We start from the raw sequence: 13,269 nt of genomic DNA, 5'->3' as shown, positions 1-13,269 counted from the left end.
CAGCCAATCTGTGCAATCTGCACCAGATTATGGATCAATTGGGTATCCGTCTACACCAGTGCAATAACTAGGGCATTCAAATTCCAGTGTAAGGTTGTTGTGTCACTGTATTCTGCACAAGCTCTTGAACAATGCCAGCATAGGTTCTACCCACCCACATCTCACTTCCTGCAGTACACACACCAAGCTCACTTCCTGCTTCCTGCTATGTGCCATAGCAGTAACAATAACTACTAGTTATTGTTGATATGAATCAATGTCACAGAGTAACTGTGTTTGGCTTTCTCCCTGTCTAGTACTTGTGATCATGTACAATGCAAGCATCATCTTGTAGCAGTTCAAGAGTTGTTATTCATCCCAAACCATTCTGATAGTCAAGGCTATAGCCAATAGTTATGCTATTACGCTTTCATGCTGTTTTGCTAAAGTTTTATGCTGATTCTGTGTGCCTTTATGCTGTAGGTACAGACAGTGCTGGGTACTGTAATTATAATTGTAGTGTATTTGTTTATTTCATTGATTTTTGTAGAAATGATGCAAAGAAATAGAATAAAGAGCACACTACAAAGTTGCACTGTCAAACTCAAGGGGACTTACTTCTGGGTACACATGCACAGGGTTGGACTATAATTTGCAGAAGTGACTTTTCATTGGTGTTGTTTACTGCCCCACAGTAGTTACAACTATAGGTTGGGGAAACTAGCTTTGATCAGCAGTCACAATTGAGCACCAGCCACTTTAGATTATATAGTTGAACGTGAATTTTTCATTCTTATAGCTGAACTATTTTGATTTGGCTAGAATCCCTAAGTCCAGAGGCAAGGATAAGCTAGCAGGAGCAATTCAAGATGAGATTACAGATGCTTCCAAAGGAGCTTTGTAGCAATTGTGTATTATCTCGTTCTAATGTACAAATTCTAAAAATTCTATTTCTGTTATTGTCTCTGGATTTGGGAGCATTACTGCTTGCTGAGGTCTCCAGGGAAGAACAGGCGATAAACTTCAAGAATTAAAAAGAAAGAAGCCCAGCTTTTGTCCTCACCAACTTTGGCGAGGAAAGTAGAATAAACGGAAGAGTGAATTTGGCTGCATTAGCACAGCATACCAAGCCAAGCTATGGTTTAGTATGAATGCGCAAATGTGCTGACTTTCAAGGAGGAGATTGGAGCCATTTTGCTCCTCCATGGGTTTCTTAAGACAACATAGCATAGCAGCTAAACCAAGGTTTGCCTTAATGTCTCATCCACCCATACATTGTTTGTGAACTGTTCCACTGCCTTTTACATGCACACACAATCTAGACTGCCTGAGCAGGGAGGAAGGCAGTAGCCAAAAAGGTGAGCTCAGGGCAGAAGAGGCAGCCAAAAGAGTAGGGTAAAAGAGGAGATGCAGTTCAATAGCACGTGCTTTGCATGCAAAAGATGGAAGGTTCAATTCTGGGTAACTACAGATAAGGTTGGGAAAGACTGTTAAGTATAATTGTTTAATTGGCACTGAAATGGAGAGTGCCTGTATATATTGCTGAAAAGGCTTGACAGGGAAATTCCACTGGAGTATACTTAGAACTCTCTGAGCTCCTTGATGGGTTGATAATAAACTGTTGTTCTCTAGTAGCTAACACGTGAGTGATTAACCTTGTATCATATGAGAGCTGTTAAATTGCAAATTTGCCATCTTGGAAAGGTGGTGGCCGAGTCTTTTGTTCTCAGGCTCTGTGGGAGTAAAGATGTGCTCCAGGCAAAATGGAGGCTGTAAGATGAGAAACCTTTGCTTGCAGGTCTGTTTGGAATAACCTTTTATTTCTAAGAAGGTGAACCTGTGCTGGACTTGTACACAGTACTGTATGGAATTATTTGGATGTATCTTTGATGTTTTTGTTCCGTTTTGAAGAAAGTTCCGCAAGTAAAGTTTTCAACAATCTAATCGGCCTGGACAGTGTTTCATTCCAAAAGGAGTCAGTTTTAATGCATCCGGTTGCTTCAAGCTGCACAATATGAATATCTGCAATAAGGACTAGTGCTTGAAACACTGAAAATCTGCTGCCCCTCAGCATCAATGGTAGTAATATAGATGGACTAATGGTTTGACAGGCTGTGTGGTTACTGATTATGTGTCTGCACTTTCAGTTTTATGCCTTCAAACCCTATTTCATTGGTTCCCATCCGCAGTAGTGGATGGTGCTGGCTGGGACGTATTTGTGCCATGTGTTGTCCCTACTCCTCAGCTGGACATCCCAGTCCACCATAAATTCTGGAAACCTGAGGTCTGCTGTGAGCGTACATGTATTTTTCCAGAAGTGTAGGTGCACAGTGAACCACCAAGACCTGCCAGTTTCAGTTTATTGCCAGTTTTACGAGAGAGCAAGAGGACGGGGGATGTTGACGTTAATGGCAGTGGGGCAAATAATGCAGAAAAACAATGTTACGTGCTACTGACCCAACCAGGCAGTACAGTTGCACCAGTCAGTTCACACTGTAAAGGGCTGCAATGCAACTGTAGAAAATGTTTTCAGCATTTTTGGAGGAGAGGAGGATGGCAGAAACACAGCAATTAAACTGCTCAGAAGGAACATAATGGGGAAACAAGAGCTAGAGTGGAGGTCATCTGTTAAAACTGCTCTGGCTAAACCATCAGAAAATAAAAGGAGGAACTTATTTTTATCATGCAGCACATTGCCTCTATAATCCCCACAATGTGTTCTCTAAATAGAACACGTTTCAAGAAAGAAAGAAAAACCCATCTGGTTAATATGCTTGTCCAATATTCTACAGACATTGAATATATAAAGCTGGGCGGTCTGGTGAGCCAGTGTCTGAATATGTCATTAGTGCAAACTTGCTTTAAGTGCTTGGGGGTGCTTAGCTCAAATGGCTATATGCAATCCCATTCTTATGTAATGCATGGACGTTCTGCTGACATATGATACCACTTTACCCAAGCTCACCCTCCCCGCCTGTCTCTGCGCTGATCAAATGATTCTCACAGTCTCAACACTTCTGTTCATGTGTTCCAAGCAATCTTCCATGGGAACAACAGCTTTTTACAGTAAGCCCCGAGTATATGTGTTAATAATCAGGCTGGCTACATCCATCTGGACATGCTGTAAGTCACAGCTGGCAAAGCAAAATTCACAGCGTGCGTGCTCCATCTTGCTCTTGCATTGACGTGTCCCAACATCTACGGTGTTTTTCATAAGCAGTTCACTGCTTCCTGCTGGAATAGTCATGAAACCATTATTGGAGCTACTGCAGGAGTGGGAACATGAAATGGAACGCATTTACATTCTGTTCTTATAACGTCCAGGAACTCAATATTGAACAATCTATTGACTATTCTTTCTTTTGCCACAATTTGTACAGCGGTGAGTGTCGATTGTCTGACTGTCTGTCCATCAACCGTCCCCTCTTGAACTGCTTTGCAGAGATATATATGGGGAATGGAAAGCATGGAGAGAGGTGAAAGCAATAGGATGCATTTGGCAAACCTGCAACTTGCCATGTGAGAAAGATACATCCATCTCAAAACCAACTTTTCCTAGGAATTTAATAGAAAATAGCAAAGTTTTTCCTTTCCTTATGGAGCCAGCTAGGATTACCTTGGTAGCATCAGTAGCTTTTACGCTAAGGCTGTGTGCATACCATAGATTTAAAGCAGATTATTTCCCCTCAAGAATCCTGGGAATTGTAGTTTGATAAGCATGCTGGAAATTTCACTTCTCTGAGGGGTAAACTATAGCCCCAGGATTTTGCAGGGGAGGTAATGTGCTTAAAATGTGTTTTAAATGTACATTGTGTGCACAGACTAACACCCACACTCACCTCATAGTGTGGCTGCAATTCTAAACACATAGATCTACACAATAAGTAAAGCTGCAGTCCTAACTCCATCTAAATAGGAGTAAGCCCCGCTGAATTCAGTAGGACTTACTTCTGAGTAGACATGGTTAGGACTGTGCCGTAAATGTCATTGAGCACAGTGAGAAAACATGCATAATATTGGACTGCCAGTTGAAGCAGGAGAGCACACATTGTTCAAAGAACTAAAAATTGAGAGAAAAGCAGAGGTTTGTGAGACACCAGGCGTTGTAGTAAGGGAAGGGATAGTCTCACATGGGCTCTCCATGGTCTTTTAAAAAGTGTGTCACATAAGTACACCTGTGTGGTACTAGAGAGGATGATTTTTTATTTTTTATGTCTATATAACACTTTCCAAAATGGTAAAGGCAAGTGTGGTGTTTGTTTATGATTTATATATATATATTCCACCCTTCCTCTGCATTTTCATCATGCAGGGTGGCTTACAATAACTTTAAAAGAGATGACAAAACCTGTCCAAAATTTAGTGTTTATTATAGAACTTTACAGTGGTACCTCTGGTTACGAACGCTTCAGGTTACGAGCTCTGCTAACCCGGAAGTAGCTGCTCCTGATTGCGAACTTTGCCCCAGGATGTGAATGGAAATCGCACGCCAGAGGCCCCATTAGCGAAAGCGCGCCTCAGGATAAGAATGGTTTCAGCTTAAGAACGGACTTCCGGAACGAATTAAGTTCATAACCAGAGGTACCACTGTACTATGCTTTAGGATTGGGTGACAATCTTGCATTTTACTTTTCGGTGCACCTGTTGAAAAATTAGGAGATCCAGGTAAGGTCAGGGAACTCCTCTTTCATATTTCTCTATTTCTCAACACATTTGCTTATTTTCTTTGGTACTGCCTCTAGACCTTCATGTGACAAATGGCTTGCCAGGGGAGAAGGCATGTCATTCCAGCTTCAGAGAACATACCGTATGCATATCTCAGCAGGCTAACTCCAGTCTGGCACAACCACCCTCCTTTTTCTGATGACTGTAGGGATTCCTCATGCAGGTGTTGGTAGCTGGGTCCTAAGGAGGTCATTTCCCCCATCATGCTGTGCTAGTCTCACTTGGCTTGCAGCTATGTCAGGTATTCCAGATATCTGCTTGTCTTTGGTGCTGAAAGAAATGTGAGACAACAAGGGTACATGTAATTCTGCCCTCTCATTTTCTTGGTAGACATGACTATTTGTAAATCACAGAAAATGCCGAGAAAATTCCAAAGATTGAGACTGTTTTTAGACTAAGCAAAACACAGCTGATGTTTTGTTTTTGTTTTTTTAAAAAATAAAAATGTAAATTTTGATGGATGGTTTTGATAGCCAAATTTAAAACTTGAATAGCATATATATATATATATATATATATATATATATATATATATATATATATATGCAGGTTTTGGTGTTTTCGGGTATCTTCCCGTGTAAGAGTTGGGGTGTCTAGGCGACGTTTCGACGAGGTCTCACTCGTCATCTTCAGGCTGGTGCTTTCGGCTTCTTGTTAATAGAACAGAGCAGGATCTCAGTGTTTGAGTTCCTATAAATACTGTTGAGGGGGTGTGGTGTATAGCCTCCAACGTTCTGGGCAGAGAGGAAGTTCCCAGGTTATTGTGCCTTTTCTTCTTTTGTTCATTAATTACTTGAGGGATATCTTGAGTGATTTCTTGAGTGATATTCTGAGTACCACTTAGGAGGGTCATTAGGTGTGGATTAGTTGCTAAAGCTTTCGTGTCTTGACCTCTTGAGCTTGTGAAGAGTTTTTCTGAGTTTTTCTGAGAAGAGTTTTTCTGAGAAGATGGCTGTACTGCACTTAGTTGTGCTCTGGCTTGGCTTCGTGTATAGGGGCGAGCTGTGGTTTTGTGCCCTGTGCCAGCCAGATCTGTGTAGGGATTGCAGGGGGGTGCAGCATCCGGAGGTGCCACTATGGTTTGGCTACTGGATGGTATCTGTAATTTATCTGTGGAGAGGGTCTGGGTTTGGGTCTGGTGTGGTTGATTGGAGATGGCGTTCTGTGTGCCTCTGGTTCTGGTGTCGGTTTTTGTGGGGAGGGCTAATTTCCAGATGTCTGGCAGGCGGGACGTGTCGTCACGCTTGTTCATGTTGTGAGGGTGTTTCTCTATCTCGATGGCTTCCATGATTATTCTCTTGTGGTGATGTTCCATGTTAAAGAGCAATTTGGAATCTGCAAAATTAATTTCGTGTCCTGTTTCTTTCATGTGTTGGTAAAGAGAGGAAGTTTTTTCTTCTTTTTTGACGGCATTCTTGTGTTCTGCGATACGTGCATTTATTCGTCTGTTTGTTTGTCCAATGTACGTGGCTGGGCAGACTTTGCAGGGTATTTCATAGACCCCTTGGTTTTCTAACTGGATTTTATCTTTTGGGTTTCTGAGGATATTGGCTATTTTTTGGTTGGTGCAAAAGGCTGTTTTGATATTGTGTTTATGGAGGATTTTGCTAATTTTATCTGTGGTGCCCTTGATATAAGGAAGGAGGGCCATGCCATTGTTTTCTTCTGTGTCTTGGTTTTTGGGGGGTGTTTCTTTTTGGATTAGCTTCGTAACCCTGTTTTGCTGGTATCCGTTGGCGATTAACACATTTGAGAGATTCTGTAACTCAGTTGTCAAGTGGTCTTCGTCAGCCAGGCGTTTGGTTCTGGAGATGAGAGTCTTGGCTACGGAGTTTATTTGTGCAGGGTGGTGGTGTGATTGTGCATGTAAGTAGCGGTTGGTGTGTGTTTTTTTCCGGTAGATAGTGTGTCCTAGGGAGCCATCAGGTTTTTTGTAGACTAAGTGCAGTACAGCCATCTTCTCAGAAAAACTCTTCTCAGAAAAACTCAGAAAAACTCTTCACAAGCTCAAGAGGTCAAGACACGAAAGCTTTAGCAACTAATCCACACCTAATGACCCTCCTAAGTGGTACTCAGAATATCACTCAAGAAATCACTCAAGATATCCCTCAAGTAATTAATGAACAAAAGAAGAAAAGGCACAATAACCTGGGAACTTCCTCTCTGCCCAGAACGTTGGAGGCTATACACCACACCCCCTCAACAGTATTTATAGGAACTCAAACACTGAGATCCTGCTCTGTTCTAGTAACAAGAAGCCGAAAGCACCAGCCTGAAGATGACGAGTGAGACCTCGTCGAAACGTCGCCTAGACACCCCAACTCTTACACGGGAAGATACCCGAAAACACCAAAACCTGCATTCCTGTACCCGTGAAAATCTACGAAAGCAAATATATATATATATATATATATATATATATATATATATATATATATATATATATATCACAAGTCAGATGGTATAAATCATCCAGCTGTTGATTGACATCAAAAGCTTTTGAGGACAAGAAATAATTTGTTGGTTCTATGTTCATAAAATTAAGGTTCCATTAGGTCTCTCAAGTATCCAGACTACCACATTAGGAGACTGTTAGATTGAAATAAGGAACTTGTCTCCAATTATTGCTTCCAGCTATGTAGCAGTTGTGTCCCCCATTGTCATAAGAAGTCTTTACTTAATATAGTTCAGTGATTATCCAACATAAAAGGAGTGTTACACAGTACTCCTCTTTAGAACTTACATCTGTATGGTATTAATAAACAAACTGATCAGTCTGTGAGACTGCACCACTATAAGCAGAACCTTTTTAAGCCTTGGAGATTAAAAAATATATTAGAAACAAATGAACAAAAAAAGAACAGTGCTACATGATTGCATTTATCTTATATTATTTATGCATCATGCCACTCAAACTGAACTAATGCTGAAACAAAATAAAGAAAACACTTCTAAGATTACACTAATTTTATGCATGAAATTGTCAGATGTCAACGAAGGCATTAGCAAACTTTCCACGTGCATGTCAAATCAAGCTGGACAAAATGTGAACTAGAGGACTGTGAAATGCCTTCTTATGAAACTCACATGTGTTTCTTTTCGGCAGGGAACATTATGGTTGCGGGAGTTAAAGAGACTGAATAAACCAAGGGCACCAAGACCATGTAGTAAGGTGATGTGTAACTGGAGGTAAGCAGGAAGGAATGAGCTGCAGGCTGCCTGCCTCAAGCTATGAAACCTTTTATGGGCTTTCCCCCCTCAATTCAGAGCTTTTGTGAAAATGTGTTTCTCTTTTTTAAAATAAAATTAAATGGCAGCACTTGCAATGAGTTGGTTGTAGAAGCTCTTGTGAATGGACTTTTCCTTGGTACACCCTGAAACTCTTAAGCTGTGTACACACACCGTACATTTAAAGCACACACACACACATCAAAGAATCCTTGGAACTATAGTTTACCCCTCACAGAGCTACAATTCCTGGTGACCTTAACTATAGCTCCTATGATTCTTAGGGAGGAAAAGGAATGTGCTTTAGATGTATGGTGTGAGCACAGCCTTACTTGGATACAGCAATGACACCTCCACAATCATGAGGGGTAGAAATATTTTAATGCACAAAGATTCATACCAAGCACCAGAGTTTTCCCCAGTGCCATATCTAATTCATGGAATCTCAGATGACAAATTGCCTATTCACAACGCCCTTCTTGTTTTCCATGGATTTTGAACTCCACCCACCCAGGATAATGACTGTGCTATTGTTTACACTGACACGATAAAAACCAGAGAGGAGTAAAGTCCCGAATAGTTCTTGAGTTCCTTTTCCTTCCTTTCAGCTTACTTCTGCATCATGTAAGCACATCGGAAAGAAAATCCAGGGATTAGGTGATCTTGGAATAAAGGCCAGTGTTACCCCAAATGTTTTCCAAAGAGTCAAAGCCACGTATAGAGAAGTAATCATAACTGGAAAAACAATATTCAGGGAAGTTTTTAATGTGTGATATTTTAGTGTATTTTTGGTTTCTATGGAAGCCGCCCAGAGTGGCTGGGGAGGCCCAGCCAGATGGGCGGGGTATAAATAATAAATTATTATTATTATTATTATTATTATTATTATTATTATTATTATTATTATTATTATTATTTATTATATTGGAATGCTAAACCCTACTCCCTTTTCACTGATTCCCATTCCAAATTGTACCCCTATTCCCAAATGCTTCTTCTGCCCACAATAATCAAATGCATGCTTCTCTTGTGCAGTGGTACCTCAGGTTACAAGCACCTTTGGTTACAAACACTTCAGGTTACAGACTCTGCTAACCCGGAAGTCGTACCTCTGGTTAAGAACTTTACCTCAGGATGAGAACAGAAATTGTGTGGCGGCGGGGCGGCGGGAGGCCCCATTAGCTAAAGTGGTACCTCAGGTTAAGAATGGTTTCATCTTAAGGACGGACCTCCGGAACAAATTAAGTTCGTAACCAGAGGTACCATTGTAGTTTCTTCTCCTGTCCTCCTACTCTTCCTTGGAAACAGAGCAATGTTGTAACAGTCCTTCAGGAAAGTCTACTTTGTAAGCCAGCCAGTTGTGAAAATCGAGAAGGGCATGGCTTCAGTTAAGCAGAGGCTAGGCTGTGGGTGCTGTTTATTCTGATTTGTTTGTGACAGAGGGTGGTGAGTAGATGACCTTGCATCAAACCCAAGTATTACCCTACACTTTCTATTCTCCCATCACTTTCTGTATCACAAAATGTCTGATATTTGGGGGAAGTGGGGTTTGTGGTGCAAGAGCTCCCGATAAATTATAATTTCAGCACCTGAATATGCTGGCATGTGACTGAATCTCACCTGAAGATAGGGACAGTCTGGAAATCCCCTTTCTGTGCAGAGTTCTACCAGTCAAATTCTCTTACCCTGCCTAAAGTCCTCTGCAGTGGCTGGAGTTTGTTTTCCATATGATGTGGTTCAATTCCTCCTGAGCTTGCTGTCAGTTTTCATATAGCACAATGGCAGTGAATCATCTGCAGTGTGTTTGAAATGCAAATTCTAACCTGGCATTGCTGTGACTTGCTCAGTGAATCACCCTGTCTTATAATTACCCAATGCAAATTTGAATGCAGGGCAATGAGTTCTTCTCTTAGGACCAAGGCAGCAGTTCAATCAGGGATGCACAGATGTAAATGAGGTCTAAATTTAGTTAAAGGTCCCTTGTGCTGCTTCCGCTGGATTTATACCCTGCATCCTTCCACTCCTTTGTGTTTAATTATATACATACACACACACACACACACACACACACACACACATTCTGCCTTTTGGAAGCCAATTTGCCTTAAAAAAAATTACATGTAAAAATGACAACGATTTCAAAGCAACCATTATTTTTAAAAGAGCATCAGCCCGGCCTGCCTACTTCTGCTTCCAGCTCCACCCACCACTAGCATTTGGGCCTCAAAAGATGGCACAGAACATAGGTGGCTCTTGAGATGACAAGGGGTCCCCACTCCTGGCATGGCAGGTTATCTTCCAATACATGAGTAAAGTTAACCCGCAAAAGAAATCCATAGCAAAAATATACCGAATGAAAACATACCCACTGGATGAAAACCAACAAAATACAATACTCTATGAACTTAAGTGTCCCTTTGACACCTAAATCATGGGCAGTGGTCACCTCAAAATGCTCTTGACATTTTCATGAGCTGTGATCTGTTTTCTCTTGAATTTCAGGAAATGTTTATCCTTGCATTTCAGAGAGATAAAAACAAGGTTCCTGTTCACTTGGACTTCACATTCAACTTAGTGCTTTCTCTCAAGATCCCAAAGAACCTCAGAGGTGTTCTGGATGCCTTTTGCAAAGTAATAATCATTGCACTTCACACGCCTCTCTAATCAGAATGAAGGAATCATCCTCTTGAAAGGTTCCCCAGGGTGCTTGTATGATGAAGATATGTCTGCATGCACACACATATCCATACCCCTGCTTTGTTTATAGTGGAAGGTTCAAAAACCTAGAGGCTAAGGGCTTGAAAAAAGCACTGTATGTCCAAGCTATCACCTGCAAGGTCCACAGAGGTTGAAAAATGAGCATCAGGATCAATCAAATGCACACAGGTGAACTAGATAGCATTAGGGAATGATCGCAGTATGACAATGCATCCTGTTATAATAGATGCTTTACTTTCTGCTGCTAGCAAAACGCAAAACATATTTAGGCTGGAGAATTACCAGTCTGCTTTGCTACTTCATTTATTCCAATTGGGCAGTTTCAAATACTTTCGTAATGTTCAGTGCTTGTCAGATGGAAATGTGGCAAGGCTTGTTTTCTATTATGTGAAAGAGCATCTTCATAATGGACCACAGAAGAAGCACTAGTCATGTTCATAAATCAAACCTAGTCACGTTCGTAGGGGTCCTGGAGCTCTGCATTTGAAATGTATGGGACAGAGGACTGAGAGTTTACTACTCATAAATCGTAGAGCAGCAGATGGCATAGCTGTGGGCTAGAGATGTTAATTCAGAAGCAGGGATTTTAACTGTTCCACATTCATTTTATTCATTGTGGCTCACCATGCCTGGATTAATACCAGAGCCATAAAGAATTGTAGGATTGCAAAGGTATAGAGTTCAGCTATGCCTCAGATGGCCAAAGTTTGCATTCTGAGGAATTGCTCCATTTCCAAAGTGGTGGTCCGAAGACTAGAAGTCAATTTTCCCCTTTAAGGTTTGGTTTAGTCTACACTATAGTTGCACTAAAAGGTAAAGGTAAAGGACCCCTGACAGTTAAGTCCAGTTACAAAGGACTCTGGGGTTGCAGCACACATCTCGCTTTACAGGCCAAAGGAGCTGACATTTGTCCGCAGACAGTTTTTCTGGGTCATGTGGCCAGCATGACTAAGCCACTTCTGGCAAAACCAGAGCAGTGCACGGAAACGCCATTTACCTTCCCGCCGGAATGGTACCTATCTACTTGCACTTTGACGTGTTTTCGAACTGCTAGGTTGGCAGGAGCAGGCACTGAGCAATGGGAGCTCACTCCGTTGCGGGGATTCGAACCTCCAACCTTCCGATCGGCAAGCCAAGGCTCAGTGGTTTACACCACAATGCTGCAATAAAGGCTTACTGGGTAAGAGAACTGCAAATTTGAGCATTGTGAGCTCATATTCCAAGAGAGAGTCAGAAGAACAAATGCACTTCCCCAAAAATCCTCTCAAGAGGCAGGTTGGTAATGTGCTTACCAGTGTGAGCACAAGGTAACAATTTAACATGAAATGTTCGTGCTGACTATGTCTCATTGCTGAGGCATTCTTATAGACCAGTTGACCATCCATATAATTGCTAGAGAACAATTCCTGTGAGAGGAGCACCTTTACTAAAACATCCCTAATGGAGTAATCAATATAAACCATGGAGGAATCAGTGGACTGGAAGAAATCATTGTATCCTCCCTAGTGCCCTAAGGCACAACTCTCCAAATGCAGAGGTAGTAATCTCTGAATGCCAGATGGCAAGAAGAAGAATGGACTATTGCTTTCATGTGGTGCTGATTTGCTTCCAAGAGGCAACTGGTTAGCCACTATTTGATACAGAATGTTGGACTGGTTCAGGGGTGGCCATGTTGCTCACCAGATGTTGTTGGACACCAGCTACCATCAGCACCAGCCAATATGGCAAATGGTTAGGGAAGATGGGAGTTGTAAGCCAGCAACATCTGGAAATGCTTGATTTTGTTTGTTTGTAGTGGTGCATTTATTAGTTGCAAAATGCTGGAAGAATTCTAAAGATCTAGCAAAAGAAGCATGGTGTAAGGAAGTATGAAAATTGACAGTATTGACAGCAATAATTACCTATAAGTATAAAAAGAGATAGTCTTTATACCTTGATTGTTTCAACTTGCATTATACAGTCACCCTTTACAGTGCCATATCTTAAATATGACCCTGCAATTGGCTCAATGAGGAAGCTCAGTCAAGCCTTGGAGACTAATGGAGCAGAAATGCCTTAAGCAACAGACAAGCCTATCGATTCCCTCATGCATCTTTATAATGATTGTCTGTCATAAGTTATCAATATAATGAGCCCCTAAATGCCTTTCCTTTGACTTTAATGTCACAGGTCACCAAGGGTTACAGATGACCTTTCACAAAGGAGATGTCACGAAAGATTGGTAAATTGCTGCATGCAAGGCTTCTTGTTTCCCCTAAAAGGGTTTAGATTTGTCACTATTCCAGTCTGAATATGCAGGTCAGGAAAATGAGCTATCCCCTTTTAGGGAAATATAAAGACACAACTTCAATTTACACTGTCCCCCTGGATTCTGTTCAGTGTCAGATCCTAATCGAAAGGACCCTCTTGAGCCTTTGGAAGCAGAATGGCAGGAAGGAGCTGTCTGACCCCAGGTCTATAATGAAGTAAAAATCCATCCTTATACATGACATTTCTCTTCCTGTTCTATTAAGTTAGCTCACTAATTAAAATATGGTACCTTCCTTTTCAGCATGTGTAAGTCAATTCCCAAACATCACTCAAAATATAGCAACAAACAAAATCTACTTGGAGAGCAGC

Source organism: Podarcis bocagei (genome assembly GCF_964188305.1).
Source record: "Podarcis bocagei genome assembly, chromosome: 3".
Lineage (NCBI taxonomy): Eukaryota > Metazoa > Chordata > Lepidosauria > Squamata > Lacertidae > Podarcis > Podarcis bocagei.
This window is presented reverse-complemented; position numbering follows the sequence as displayed.